We start from the raw sequence: 14057 nt of genomic DNA, 5'->3' as shown, positions 1-14057 counted from the left end.
GAAAATATCTTGAATTTTCTTTATATTTTCTTTATATCGTTGTACACATATGACATCACAAGCTGTAGCAGTCTTGTCATCAAGCAGTGACAAAGGAGAAATTCGTAACTTTTAAATGGATTGTCCGATTTTCCTCAAACTCAAACTTTTCAAACTTTCAAACTTTATTTTTTTCACTCTTTTTCCAACAGAATGTACAAAAAAACAATATGATACATTTGGCATGCGAGTCGTTGATTATATACATACATATATACATAGTCAGACAGGGATAACAACATGCTCATGTCCTTATGTTTGGTACAAAAAGAAACATACACTCTATTTATACATTCTGTGAAAAAGAAGTGGAGGTACCCACTCAAAAGACTATGCTTGTAACATGTGGGCACCTCTGAGGGAAAAGTGGGAAAGAGGGGAAGTTTGGGGGTGAAAAACTTACAACTCTTGCTGATGTGTTCTATTAATGTTGCTGCATTCACTCAATCCACATGTCTATGAAGGTGAACTTGTCCTTAAATCATTGTTCATAGGATTTACACATTACTAAAGTGAAATGCAATACAATCACGCAGAGATGAAGAATTATTACACGACAGGACGAAGAGGAAAATTGACCCAAATCTCATTTCTTCCCGACCCCCATAAAGGCATGGCATTTGCAGATGAAGCAAAAACCCAGCATAAGTGCTTTAAAATAATTCTAAAATGTGAGTTAGGGATGGAAACAACCAATATAAAAATTTGAATCAGTATAATCAATGTATAAAGTATTGTAAAACATACAAAATGTGAACAATAGTTATAATAAAAATGCTTCCAGATTAAACCGTCTAGTATACAGTTATGGTTTAATGAGAAAAATATTGTTGTAGTGATATCTCCTTATATTTTAGGCTTTATTGAAAAAAAAATATACAGTAGGATGTTTTCTGATACAACTAACCTACACATATGCATCAAAAGTAATATCTTGAACATTTTTTTAAATCACTGCTCCCAAAGGTAAACAGGACCTTTAAAAAATGAAATGAATAAACAAAAGTGCATTATTCTATTGTTCTGACTACATGATAATCTGTAAATACAAAAGTATACAAACGCTACTCAGCAAACTCACTCGTTAGCAAACTGTGTAATGTCCCGCTCTCTTCGCTACCAATTCTTTCTATCAAAAAAAAGAACAGATTTCAGGAGAGATGGAATGAGATAGTTGGTGTAAAATACATTTAAATCTAATATTTGATGTGATTCTTATATAATACGCTGTAATTTTCAATAAATTGATACTTCTGGTGCTTTTTATCACAGGCATAATTTACCCCTGATATGTTTATCCTTAGCCTGCGGTGTGTGTTGTGTCTATATATCGATAGATTTTGGCCTGTAACATTATTTTCTCACAATATGCCATTAAGTTTTTACATAAAATCTTAGACTGGTTTTTCTATTTTGTTTTTGGTATTCTTCAAACGCGACCATGTCCCAGTCTTAATGAATATGACTGATCATCATTTTAAAGTTATTCAGGAAGGGAAAAAAAATTTTTACACGATCAATAATAAATTGTGAGGAAATGACGTCAAAAATTATCATCAGCTCACTCATTTTTGTGTATTCAAATCAACTGTTCTAGAACTTTTTTTTTGGCAAATGAACTATCGAAGACATTATTATTTCACAACTTCCTTAAATCTCATCCGATTTAGGTCAAATTTTCACTTCTGTGTCTTACAATTATACTCTTTCATTTCAGACTGATTCTTAACCGGAATGGAATTGCCCTGTAAGATCTCTGAGAGGAGTTTAAGCTGAAAAAAAAAAATAGAAAGGCCTCGCACTGGGGTGAAACAAGTTGGTCTTCTTTACAAAATGTGAAACACGAAAAATTTATCTTTCTATATACATATCAAACATAGGTCATAATCATTATATTATGCATTATTTTGATGTAAGACTGTGTAAGACTGTGTGTCTACTGAAAATCGTTTGAAGATGTTAGACCTCTATTATAGGTCTTGTGCCTTGTTGGAGTCCCTACCAAAGGACAGTTAAGGTGGTGATGAGCTTATCTAGGGAGTCTCTGTCGTGTTTGTACTTTCGAATCTCAGCAGGTGGTAAAGGGTCACGAGACTGACACCCACGATTCATACGGCCCATGAGTCGTACTGTCCATGAGTCATACAGCCCATGAGCTTAACACTAGGCAAATAAGGCCCATAAGTCCGTCACTATACGCGAAAAAGTCAATGAGTGCGGCACTAGGCAAACAAGGCCCACAGGTTCGACACATCGCAAAAAAGGCCGACGAGTTCGACATTACAACTCATCGCTCATGGGCCTTTTTTTTTCGCTCTTATTGTCGAACTAATGGGGAATATCTGCCTGGTTTCGAGCTCATGGGCTGTATAATTATGACTCGTGGGCTGTATTACTCGCGGGCTTTATGACTAATGCGCTGTCTCACTCGTGGGTGTCGAACTTGTGACGTCATCCCGATGGTAAAGGCGGGGCAGAGAGATGAACCCATTTGTGTACAGCAGAGACTGCGTGTCTCTGTGCAAGGTTAAAATGGTGTGCAGTGTTAAAGGTATTAGCCCACATTTGTAAACCTGCAGCAATTGGTCTCATAGTTAGCATGGAGTTTGGGTATGATTGCAGTAACACCTGTGCAAAATTTCGTTCAAATTAGTCCATTACTTTCATAAAAATAAATGAAAATGCACCGTAATCCGTATGCATGCGTATAACGCTCGCTAGCTCCGGTCCACGTACGTGTTACATGTACAATGTACGTAGCTATAGCCCGCGCTCGTAATTCCATTTTGGGTCGGGTTGACCCGGTTTGAAAATTGATTTTAAAACGATGATTTTCTCTCTTTTATCGAATGGTATAGACAAAGAGCGACAGGTGAGGTATGTTACTGTTATAACTTGTACTTGAAGTCATATTGGACCTGTTTTATGCAGTTTTGATTTTCGTGGGTTTGCAAATGTGGGCTAGTACCTTTAAGGAGAGTCTTTCTCTCATAGTACATACTTTGAATTATCAGGAAAGTTTAACTCTCCGTGGACGGTTTGGGTATAAAACAGGGGTTGCCCCGGGGGCAAGAAAAAGTAATCTGACTTGTTGAAGTTGAACTTTGGAGAAAAAAAAAAAACGCCTACATTTGCAGGCATATCGGCTTTGCTTTACGCAGGATGTCTTCAAACTAAATTTAGCCAGAGGAAATATTGCGGGCAATTGATTTATTGCACCTTACAATGATTACCGCATAAGGGAGCTCTGGCAACCTTGACAAAGTGCACAAATTCGTGAGAGCGTGCTCAATTGCATCAAAGAACATGCCGGCAGCCACATGAAATGGTCAGGGCATAAACATTTTGCAGATCATATGTAATGACATGCACCAAAGTTCTAGGAATGCAGGAAACATGATAGCGTCGGATCTTTAATGTTGTCTCTGTCCCAATGTTCGGCCAACATGATGGTATATGAAACAAACAAAAAGAAAAACCTCTCATGTTACATAATATCTAGAAATAAAGTTATCACCTTTCGATTCAACGTGAGCATGTGGTTTGATAATTACACAAAGAGTATTTTAATGGAATACAAGGAAGTGTGCAGCAACGGGTCTCTTTGGTGTGTACATTATTCACACTTTCTGCACGCCACCGTTTTCAAATCAAAACACACCCATAACATTTAACGACTCTGCATTCGGACATTGCAAACACGTGCAGCCGGACATGACGATAATTACTGGTGTTGACAAAAGTACCGTCAACTACATGGACTGAAGTCAGACGACTAGCTTTACTATTAGTAATTGTTTTCCCGGGAGAGAGAAAAAAAAAGAGTAATGTCATTTAACATATCTGTATATAACTCAATGTATATCATAAATTTTTAATTGGTCAAAACTTAGAGATAACATTCAAACTTTATAACACGCCAGTCATGCCAGTGTGATTTCCCTTTCAAAACTTAGGATTGCGTGTAATAAAGTGCTTAAATCACAATTACCCTAGAAAAGTAAAGAGCGAATGCCAGTTTGGTTTTTAAAGAAGCGATTACAAAAGCAAAGATGTAGGTCAACAACGAAAAGTGAGGAAATGATAGAATACCCCACAGTCGACTGGAGTGGAAAGGGGCAGTTTCTTTTTGCAATTTCTTTTTTTTTTTAAATCAACATTTGCATTACGTGAAATATTCATTGATTGAACAGATCTTTCAAAGTTAAGTTTGATACCAGCCCATGCATATGATCAAAATCCGAATAAACAACAACAAAAAGAAACAATAACGAGGATAATAGTAATTATTATCATCATCATAAATTTGTAGTATTCTTTTTCCGTAACAAGGTTTCTCGTTTTGTTAATGCTATACCAGTTTCTCGAGGTTAATTCGTTACGAAACGCACTCTTGTAAAAAACGCGCAGCACCGGATTACGTTTCTAAAGACCTTGACAAGCCGGCAGATAAACAGGGTATGTATTGTTGTTGTTTTTGTGTCGTTGTTCATAGCTTGTATAGTGCAGCAATCCAACAATCGTGAAATTTCCTTTCTCAAAAGCCTCAAGAATAGTCAACGGGAATCGCGGGCAGCAAGGTCAATGGTACGACACCGCCAAATGCAAACGTGACATCAAGCATTATACATCAATCACCCCGGCGCGCAGTTGTCACGTGTTTGGTAATCGCGCGCTTTTTAGCCGCATTCACATTGATGATTTTTGTATCTGCTCAAAACAAACTATCACGAAGTTTCAACTAAAATCAGCCGTGACCGGAACGTGTAACGCCCTGCATCTTCACGTTCCGTTCACACATATCGCTCAAGGTAAATTCGCTGTTACCATAAAAAACAACATCAACAACAAACAAACAAAGCAAAACAAAACAAGCAAACAGGCAGACAAAACAAAACAAGCATGATCGATCACGATAATTAAGAGTTTTGTGTTCACACACACGGTTTTTGCATCCTGATGTTATAGTGGGTGCTGTTCGTTATTCCGAAGGTTCGCTATTCCAAAGATTCGTTATTCCGAAGGTTCGTTGATCTGAAACACACAAATTCCCTATACCTAGAGGTTCGTTAATCCGAAAATGAAATTCGGAATAACGAATCTTCGGAATAACGAATCTTCGAACTAAAGAGCCTTCGGAATAACGAACCTTCGGAATAACGAGCTGTAACCGTATAGTATATAGGCCTACTCGAGTTTCAAAAAGCGTTTATTCGGGCGTGTCTCACTAGTTGAGCATGAATATGATTTGAAAGCCTGATTAATTTTGCTGTTATGAAACATGCCTGTTCAGTTCATCGATTTTAAATGGAGTGTATGCGTTTGTATGTCTGTATACTTGTGTGTGTGTGTGTGGGGGGGGGGGGGGGAGGTTGTCTACCCCAGCTTTCTACGTAACATGTTTTATCGAAACGCATTGCATGGTAACTCGTCGACACGTTTTGTTCGTATATAGGCCTTAATTTATCCAACCTTGGAAACCATACATGTATCCTTCACCCGTCACAATCAACTCTGCGCAGAGAAAATCAATCAATCAAAGCTCAAACCAAACACACGTTATTACACACACAGACAAACGTATCATAATGTAACCGCATAATGCTTGCTTTTGAGGGTACAACCACTGGTAATGAGACTAAAGGCGACGAAATGAAAAGGATTGGGTTCCACACACAATCGTTATTCATACCGCAATGTGGTAAATGGACACGATCTCTGAAAGTCACATTCACTGTGATCGAAACTTGAGTGCGTTTTAAGTGTTCCAGTCTCAAAGAATGTTGCAGACTTATCTGTCTTTTCTCCAGGCAGTACAATCATGCACTTCAAGGAAATGCGCATCATTAGAAGGCTCGTCCTCCTTACACACACATATCGAGGCAGTCGATCAATGACTGCGACTATAGTGAGACACACACACACACACACACACACCCACACACACACACACACACATCACGCACACACAAAGAACATGAGGATTTTCAACGCGAAAACGATGCAAGCAAGGCAAGGTCTGCTATTATCTTGGCCTTGGAATTGCACTTTCAGAACATCTTGGTGTTCTGCAGAGGAAATGAAAGGTGATTAGAATCCTTGTAGAAACAATTATGTCTTTCTGGGTAAATAAAGACAACAATGAAAACTACCGACGACATTCAGGACTGGTTCACGTCTAGACGTGTATATCGAGAGTTTTATGGTCGTATAAATTTGTTGCATGTCTTCCCTTATTTTGGCTAGTGACGAGACCATCCTTGTAAGCAATGTCTGGAGAATTTGTTGGAATTGTTTGACTTAGAGCACTAACTTTGTTATATAATCATGTACAATGTAGATGGAAATAACTTTACGATCAAGGAGAAAAAATTATGTCATGCTAGATCCGATGTTTATTCTCAAAAGAAAGATGAAGATCGCAAAAAAAAAAAAGTTATTTACATAGCCCACACGGGGAATGTGTCTGTGCTTTTGATCTTTTCATATCAAAAATTGAATTTGTTGGTCTGTGTGCTGATATTTGTGTATGTGTACAATGTTTATTTGAATCGCTTCTCGGCTTTTTGGCTAAGATCATGTGTAATGTATGGTGTATTTTTTAACTTGTTGAGCAACCTATCATGAAATACAATATTAAGTAATCGCAGGCACATAGTGCTTTATACTCTCTTTTTCTTTATAAAAGTTAATTTGCTCCGCTGAAATGTATTCAAAATATTCGCGCTTCTCATAACTACCACGACGCCAATAGATTCATAATCATCAATCCTTATTTTCATAATGGAATCTTCATACATTTTTATGATCTCAATCGCATTACTAGGTCGAAGTTTTCAAGTTGACCTCAATAAAGTTGATAAAGAAAAGTTAAAGAAACAGAATACTCTGGAATTTCGTTGAGTCGGACAAACGTAGGAAAGTAAGATCAGTATTAAAGATAAGTAAGGTGAGAGATATCCACAAGTTTTAATGAAAGGATGATCACATAAACACATATTGCAGATGAGGCGTCTTCTTCTTTCGTATGAGAGACAGTAGTATCAGGCTATTTCTTGAAGCTGGGCGAGCCAGTTGGCTTGGGCATCGTTTGGACTTGTCAGGTCGGTCATCCCATCAGGGGGTTGAAGAACAGGGCAGTTGTAGATGACGTGGTCTAGATGAGGCGTGATAATGATGATGTCACCACCTAATATTCTTCCCTTGACCTGTGACCTTTAACCTGACCACTAAATTGTCTCTCTTCAGATAATAGAATAGAAAAAAAAAGGATTGTATACGCCAAATTATTTTATAATGTTGAGATAGCATGAACCAATAAGTGATTACAGGGGTAATAGGCTGTAGCTGTTAAATCATGTACTAAAATAACATTTTTGTGATTTTGTTGTTGTTGTTGTTGTTGTTGTTGTTGTGTGTTAACACAGAATAGAAGCATTGTCAAATAATCACATCATCAACCTCTTCCGAAATCTGGTTGAATCTAAATGACTGCTTTGTGAAAGCGTGTTTAAGAAAATCTCCAAGCTTCCTCACTTCATAGAGAGTTCAATCAATATACATCTCCCATTAGTAACTGTGTTTTTTGGTGATTTGTCTGGTTTCTTGCTTGTTTGTTTGTTTTTTGTTTTTATGTTGGGGGGGGGGGGCTGTATGAGGGGAGTTGAATTTTAAGTCTACACGTGGGTAAAGTACGCCTGAATGCCAATCAGGACCTTTTCCGATTTATTTCGTATCATTTTTTTTTCTCCTGTCTTGTTCCTCCAATTTCGGCGCGATATGGCTTCCTGAGCACTTGCAAGGTCATTGGATCTTCAGATTGTTTCCTGTAGTCGAGTTCCAGGGCACACATGTTGCAACACGCCACGTGTCGTCGAATCCACTTAGGTAGAAATCAGGGCAGTGTACATATGGTCGACATAACACGAAACGTTAACCGTTTCAATACCACTGTCTCAAAATATCCATTGTTATTGCATATGATCGTCGTGTCCCTGATCATGATGGCTTTAGTCGTGAAAGTGAAAAAGGCAATAATGATTAATATGTAAAACTTGACAAAGGCGCATCCTGGCCTTATCTCAGACGGGACGCCCTAAATGAGGCGCCTTGACTCCTCTTGTCGTGAACAAGTTGCCTTCTTGTCTTTTCATCCTAAACAAGTGACCTTGGCGAGTTGCAACAGATCGACGAGTGGCCTGAACAAGGCTCCTACACGCTAGGCAAGTTCAATGAGTCTTCTTCTTACCGCAGATGTATCAAGTCAGACAAAGAAGTTTGTACTTTACTTTGCTTTTTTTTTTCTGTGTATGCATGATGCATGTTTGGGACTGTATAAGATAATGTCCAGCACTGTCTTCAATGAAAAGACAAAGCGATGCCACAATGGAAATTCACAAAATATTTTCCTACTTTTGAGTGAACCGTACTTTTATCTTGAAGTACAAATCAGTTCACCTCGTATATCTACTAAAGGCTTCCAATGTTAGAAGTGACATGTCTTTTTACTTTTTTCCCCACAAGACCAGCTCATCAGTTTCGTAAGCAGATCACGCGATGCTTATTGTTATTTTGTTTACAATAGTTTCTATAGTATCGATTCCAAGGCAACATCAGATCGTTAGGAATCTAATGAGTTTAGAAATATGCGGTTGCGTGTTGAACGTAAAGATATATTGCATCAAGTCTAAACACACTTCTGGGGAGAAAAACGAATTGTTTTATGTTCTATGATCTTTAAAGAAAGGTTTCGCTTTATTTCTTTTTTTTTTTCTAGTCAGCTGCTAGTAAACTTCGGAGAAAAATTCCACGGGCGGATAGTGAAACATGCTGGTGGAATATTTTGTCATTTATTGTTTTGTTCGTTTGTTTGTGTGTTTGTTTTTTGTTTCCTCTTTTCCTATAGGTTAAAAAGGATACTTGAAATAAGCACCGTGGTTTATGTATCATTTACGCCACAGTGATGTTAAAGGGATGGTACAGTATTGGTGGAGATGAGAGTTGGGCTTTTAACTTTTTGCGAGATACAATGTACCAAGAAAGCACTTATCATATAGTACAGAGCATACCATTTTAAGAGGAATTCAAAGTTTATTTGATGAAAATCGGGTTTGGAATGACTGAAACATCCAAAAAAAAAGTAAAACAAAGCGATCGTAATAAAGTGTGGGGACCACACTTTATTAGAATAGCTCTTTTTTGGATATCTCAGCTATTTCAAAACCAATTTTCATCAAATAAACGTTGAATTCCTCACAGAATTACATGTTCTTTCATATTTCATAAGAGGTTTCTCATTATCTCACCAAAAAATGTTAGAAACCTGAAATTAGGTCTCAACCAAAACTGTACGATCCCTTTAAAGACAATACAAATTCAAAACAAACTGCACTGTACATCATTAGGATATGGTTGTACATGATATTTAAAACGAAATGAATGGGATCATCATTTATTGGATGACGAGCTGACAAAACGAAGAACGAAAAATCGGAGCCAGAAAATAAACCACTTAACCAAGACCTATATTTTCCCTTTTCTTCTCTTTCTTTTTTGAGAATTGTATCGTGTTGCAAAACAATGACAACATAGGGCACGTGTTACAAAAAAAAAAAGAAATTAAAAAAAAAAAGCCGCACCAGGCAAGGATTCACTGAAAATTCAGCCGAGCAAGATCATATACATTTTACCAACTTGAAAAGTTTTGACATTTGAAAAAAAAAATTAGAATTAGTAAACCACTTGCTATAAATGCGACCATTGCTAGAACGAAAAAATGTGAAGACGAATTGCTATCAAAAATTGCTTTTCTTCCTGAGTCGGTATCACAGTATGATGAAAGGGTGATGCAATTACATGTTTATAAGAATATCATGGGAGGTATAAGCATTGTTTTACTTCACAAGTTCGACTAGTATAAGAAGTCACTGAACAGAGATGCTAAGGTGAGTGAAGATAATGGCATTGTATTTATGGTAACAAGTCCCCTCCAGGCGTGTATACATAGTGCTCAAATACGATACAAAGTTCTATTACAGGCATAAAACCTTTAAAGTTCCTGTTTACCTTTGGGAGCAGTGATTTCAAAAATGTTCAATATATCACTTTTGATGCATATGTGCAGGTCAGTTGTATCACAAAACATCCTACCATATAAAATTTTTGCAATAAAGCCTAAAATATAAGGAGATCTCATTTCTCATTAAACCATAACTGTAGACGGATTAGTCTGAAAACATTTTTATTATAACTATTGTTCACATTTTGTATACTTAACAAACCTTAACATTGATTTTACTGATTCAAATCTTTTCATTGGTTGTTTTTATCTCTACCTCGCATTTTAGAACTATTTTGAAGCACTAATGCTGGGTTTTGTTTCATCTGCAAATGGTAAATTATGCCTTCAAGACCGGGTGTTTCACGAAATATCTGGGCCTCTCATGCACAGAATACTTCTTTCAGCCCTTAATTTGTCGTAATGCGGAGCAAGGAACGATTGGAGAATAATCATTGTCTGTTTAAGTTGACAAGGACAAAGTTCCAAGGACGGCCAACCGAGATTCTACCTGCATGTTTGAAGTTTAAGGCCCAATGACTAATTATAGAACAGATTTGATGTTGCTATACCACATAAACACTTTACTTAGAAACGAAGAAAACAGTATAAAGAATTAGATAAATTTTGCTCTAGGTCTTATAGATAAATTGTTAAACGAAACATGAACTGTTTTTACAATACTTTGACATGGTGACATTACAATAACCTTGTGATCAATAAGCGATAGAAAGTCAAGGATTTTCATGTACTATAAATTCATGACCAATGAAATAAATATTTTTGGTTTAAAAAACAACGTACAAAAACAAACAATTAGAATGACACACACAAAAAAATACAAGAACAAAACGCATACCAGATTCCTACAGGTTACAATAAGTCGATGGCATGTACTTGCACTTTTATCTATTTCACTTTCACGCTCTTTGAAGAATTTACGTAATAATTCAGATATGAATGCGTCGTGACTCTCATCGCGCCATTTTCCAGACACCAAAGACGAGGGAAACATAAAGTATATACAGGTGATTTGCATGGAGTATACCTGTGTATGTGAAAAATTCTATATTCCACAATGTCACGAGTTTGGACGTTTTATAATCTATTATGAAATGGGCTTTAGAATCACTTAGATCTGATTGGTCAATTATCATGCATTGATTTTTACTGATCCACACTGAGCCGTATTAATGCGTCCGGTAAAATCCGAACGCATGGCTCAAGCCTTGTATGTACAGTATTGTGTGATAGGTGTACCGGACGCATGATGGGGAAAAGAGTTGAATTTCATGAATTTACAGGCCCATTTTATAAAACGAATTATGCACAGACCTATTTTGTGGATCAGTGAGAATTGGATGCTCTCCTTTCACTTTGGAATCAGGCTTAACCTACCTACTCGCTGATCGAGTTGATGATGTCATGACCTCACAATTTGTCATGTATACACGTTATACATGCAAGAAGTTCGGAAAAATTTATTTTTAGCTAATATACGGGTAAAAGCATATTCCCATGCATACCATAATACATCAGAGTTAGCATTTGTTCCTTTTTATTTTGGGTGGTGTTAAGGCAAGTTTATATTCATATATAATGCAGCTGAAATAATATGAGATTTTTAAAATTTCTGTATATAAAATGAATAAGATGGATAAGAAATTGTGAGAGTATGACGTCATCACCTTGCAGATTTGAATATTCATAACGACTGGTAAAGAAGTGTTTTCCGAAAAATTTGGAAATTTCACAAAATCATAACTTCCTTATTTCTTCTCCGATTTTGATCGTTTTGTGCACTGTTCTGCAGGGAAGTTTATCCTCTTTCTTAAGAAATTCTGAAGTGGATTTCTTCCTTAACAATGAGGTGATTAGAGATATCGAGAAGGATGTGGGAATTCTTCCAGATCCAGGGGCTTGCTGTCAGGATATGAATCAGAGTGAACACAAATCACTGGACGCTTATGAGTAGCTCCTTTCCTCAGAACGATCTGAACACAACGCATGCCTGCATTCATGGATCTTGTGTTTGCCGGGTATAGGTATATTCAACAAAACGGAAAAACTCAGTGAAACCTATGACAACAAGTGTGGATTTCAAATTCATGAAATTCTTCCGTCGAGGTGTTTTCATTGCAACTGATTGACAACTTTCCCTACATCGACGTAAATAAGCACTGAATTGATGAGTGTTTTAGTAGTAGCCATGATAAAAAAATCATGGGCGTACATACTCGAGCAGGATTCGAACCTACGAAAGCTCGGTGGTCTAGTGGAGATGACGCCTGTCCGGTGATCAGGAGGTCGTAGGTTCGAATCCTGCTCGAGTATGTACGCCCATGATTTTTTTATCATGGCTACTACTAAAACACTGATCAATTCAGTGCTTATTTACGTCGATGTAGGGCAATTTGTCAATCAGTTGCAAAGTGTGGATTTGGCTATAAAGTCTTTCCCCATCCTCCAAAGAAAAAGGAAGTAAAAATGCACCTTTGCTAGCCTGTTCTTCCATAAAACAAACAAACAAACAAACAAACAAACTAGCACAAACCACCCTGCAATCCATGTCTCAACACCTCAAAATATCGAGAAAAAAAAAGAGATGATCTGATATTACTCCAGAAATAGAGGCTTGTAATACTGTTGACTTGCTTGCTATAGATAGGAGTTTTCATGAATTATAATGAGCGGTGGTTTGAAGTGAAAATAATCACAAACGAGGAAAACAAACAAAACTAGATATTTCAAAACTCGGATGATGTAGGCATTTTTAATAACCAAAGGGGCTTTCAAATATTGCCAGGGTTATTTATCTCTCTTCAATCTTACTGATATGAGATTCTCTAAACGACGTCACAAAGGACTGACTGACCACAGTACAAGTAGCCAGAAACCTTGCGAAACAGTTACTTGTATTAATGTCTTAATTTGTGTACACGTGTAAACCTTGTGGAAAACCTTGTGTAAACCTCATTTGAGAAGAAAACAAAAAATGTTTTCAAGCTCTGCTTGTTGACCAGTTAAGCGCATTCACCATGCAGTACCCTGTCATGTACGTTAGATGGTTTTGTTAGATTTCAACTCCCCCTACCCCCCCCCCCAAAAAAAGGAAAAAATAAGGATGCAGCCATGCAAAACTCTCCTCTCTCCGCCCCCCCCCCCCCCCAAAAAAAATACAACAGAAGATAAGAAAAAAGAAATAAACATGGAAATAGGATTTCATCAAATAGGTTATCTGTTGTTTGTCTGAAGAGCAGCCGAATCCAAGGGAAACGAGACGGACCCAACCATGACATTGCTGCTTTTTAATTTGTTATCGGTCATAGGACGATCACTCAGGGTCGTCTGCTCGATATTTTGCGCCTGGGAGGAAGGAAGCGCGATGTCCTCTCGCAGCTTGCCTTGTAAGCACTAACCCAGCTGGACTGCTGATCTTCGCGGGTCATCAAATAACGACTGCAATTACATGTTTATATCACTACATCGACATTGACTCAAAGGGACTCTCTGCACAACATCTTTCTACGTCGATTCAGAATGAATCAGCAAGCCAAAGCAACAAACAACAGAAAAAAACTACAACACACACACAACCATACAAAACAAAACAGACACAAAATAATCACTCGTTCGGCAACTGAAGTACCTCGACATTGCGTGAGAATTAGAAACCAGAGGCTCATCGGATTTTACCGATACGTCCTTCCACCTGCTGGTCTAGCAAGCTAAATAGCACGATACTTGCCAATACAATTCCATACGAATCAAGGCGTTTTTCAGAATCGCCATGGTGATAGCGACTTCCGCCAGCAGGTCATGGCAGGTTTTGGCGCGAAAATTGGATGATGCCACTGGCAACTGACAATGATTGTTGTCAAAGTTGCGTTACTAATAAAAACTCATATCGATCTCAAACGACATGGCCGATGGTGATGATTATAATCACTGTAGGCGAAGT

This window comes from Diadema setosum, chromosome 11, assembly GCF_964275005.1.
Source record: "Diadema setosum chromosome 11, eeDiaSeto1, whole genome shotgun sequence".
In the NCBI taxonomy this organism is placed as follows: Eukaryota; Metazoa; Echinodermata; class Echinoidea; order Diadematoida; family Diadematidae; genus Diadema; species Diadema setosum.
Note: the sequence above shows the minus strand (reverse complement) of the source record.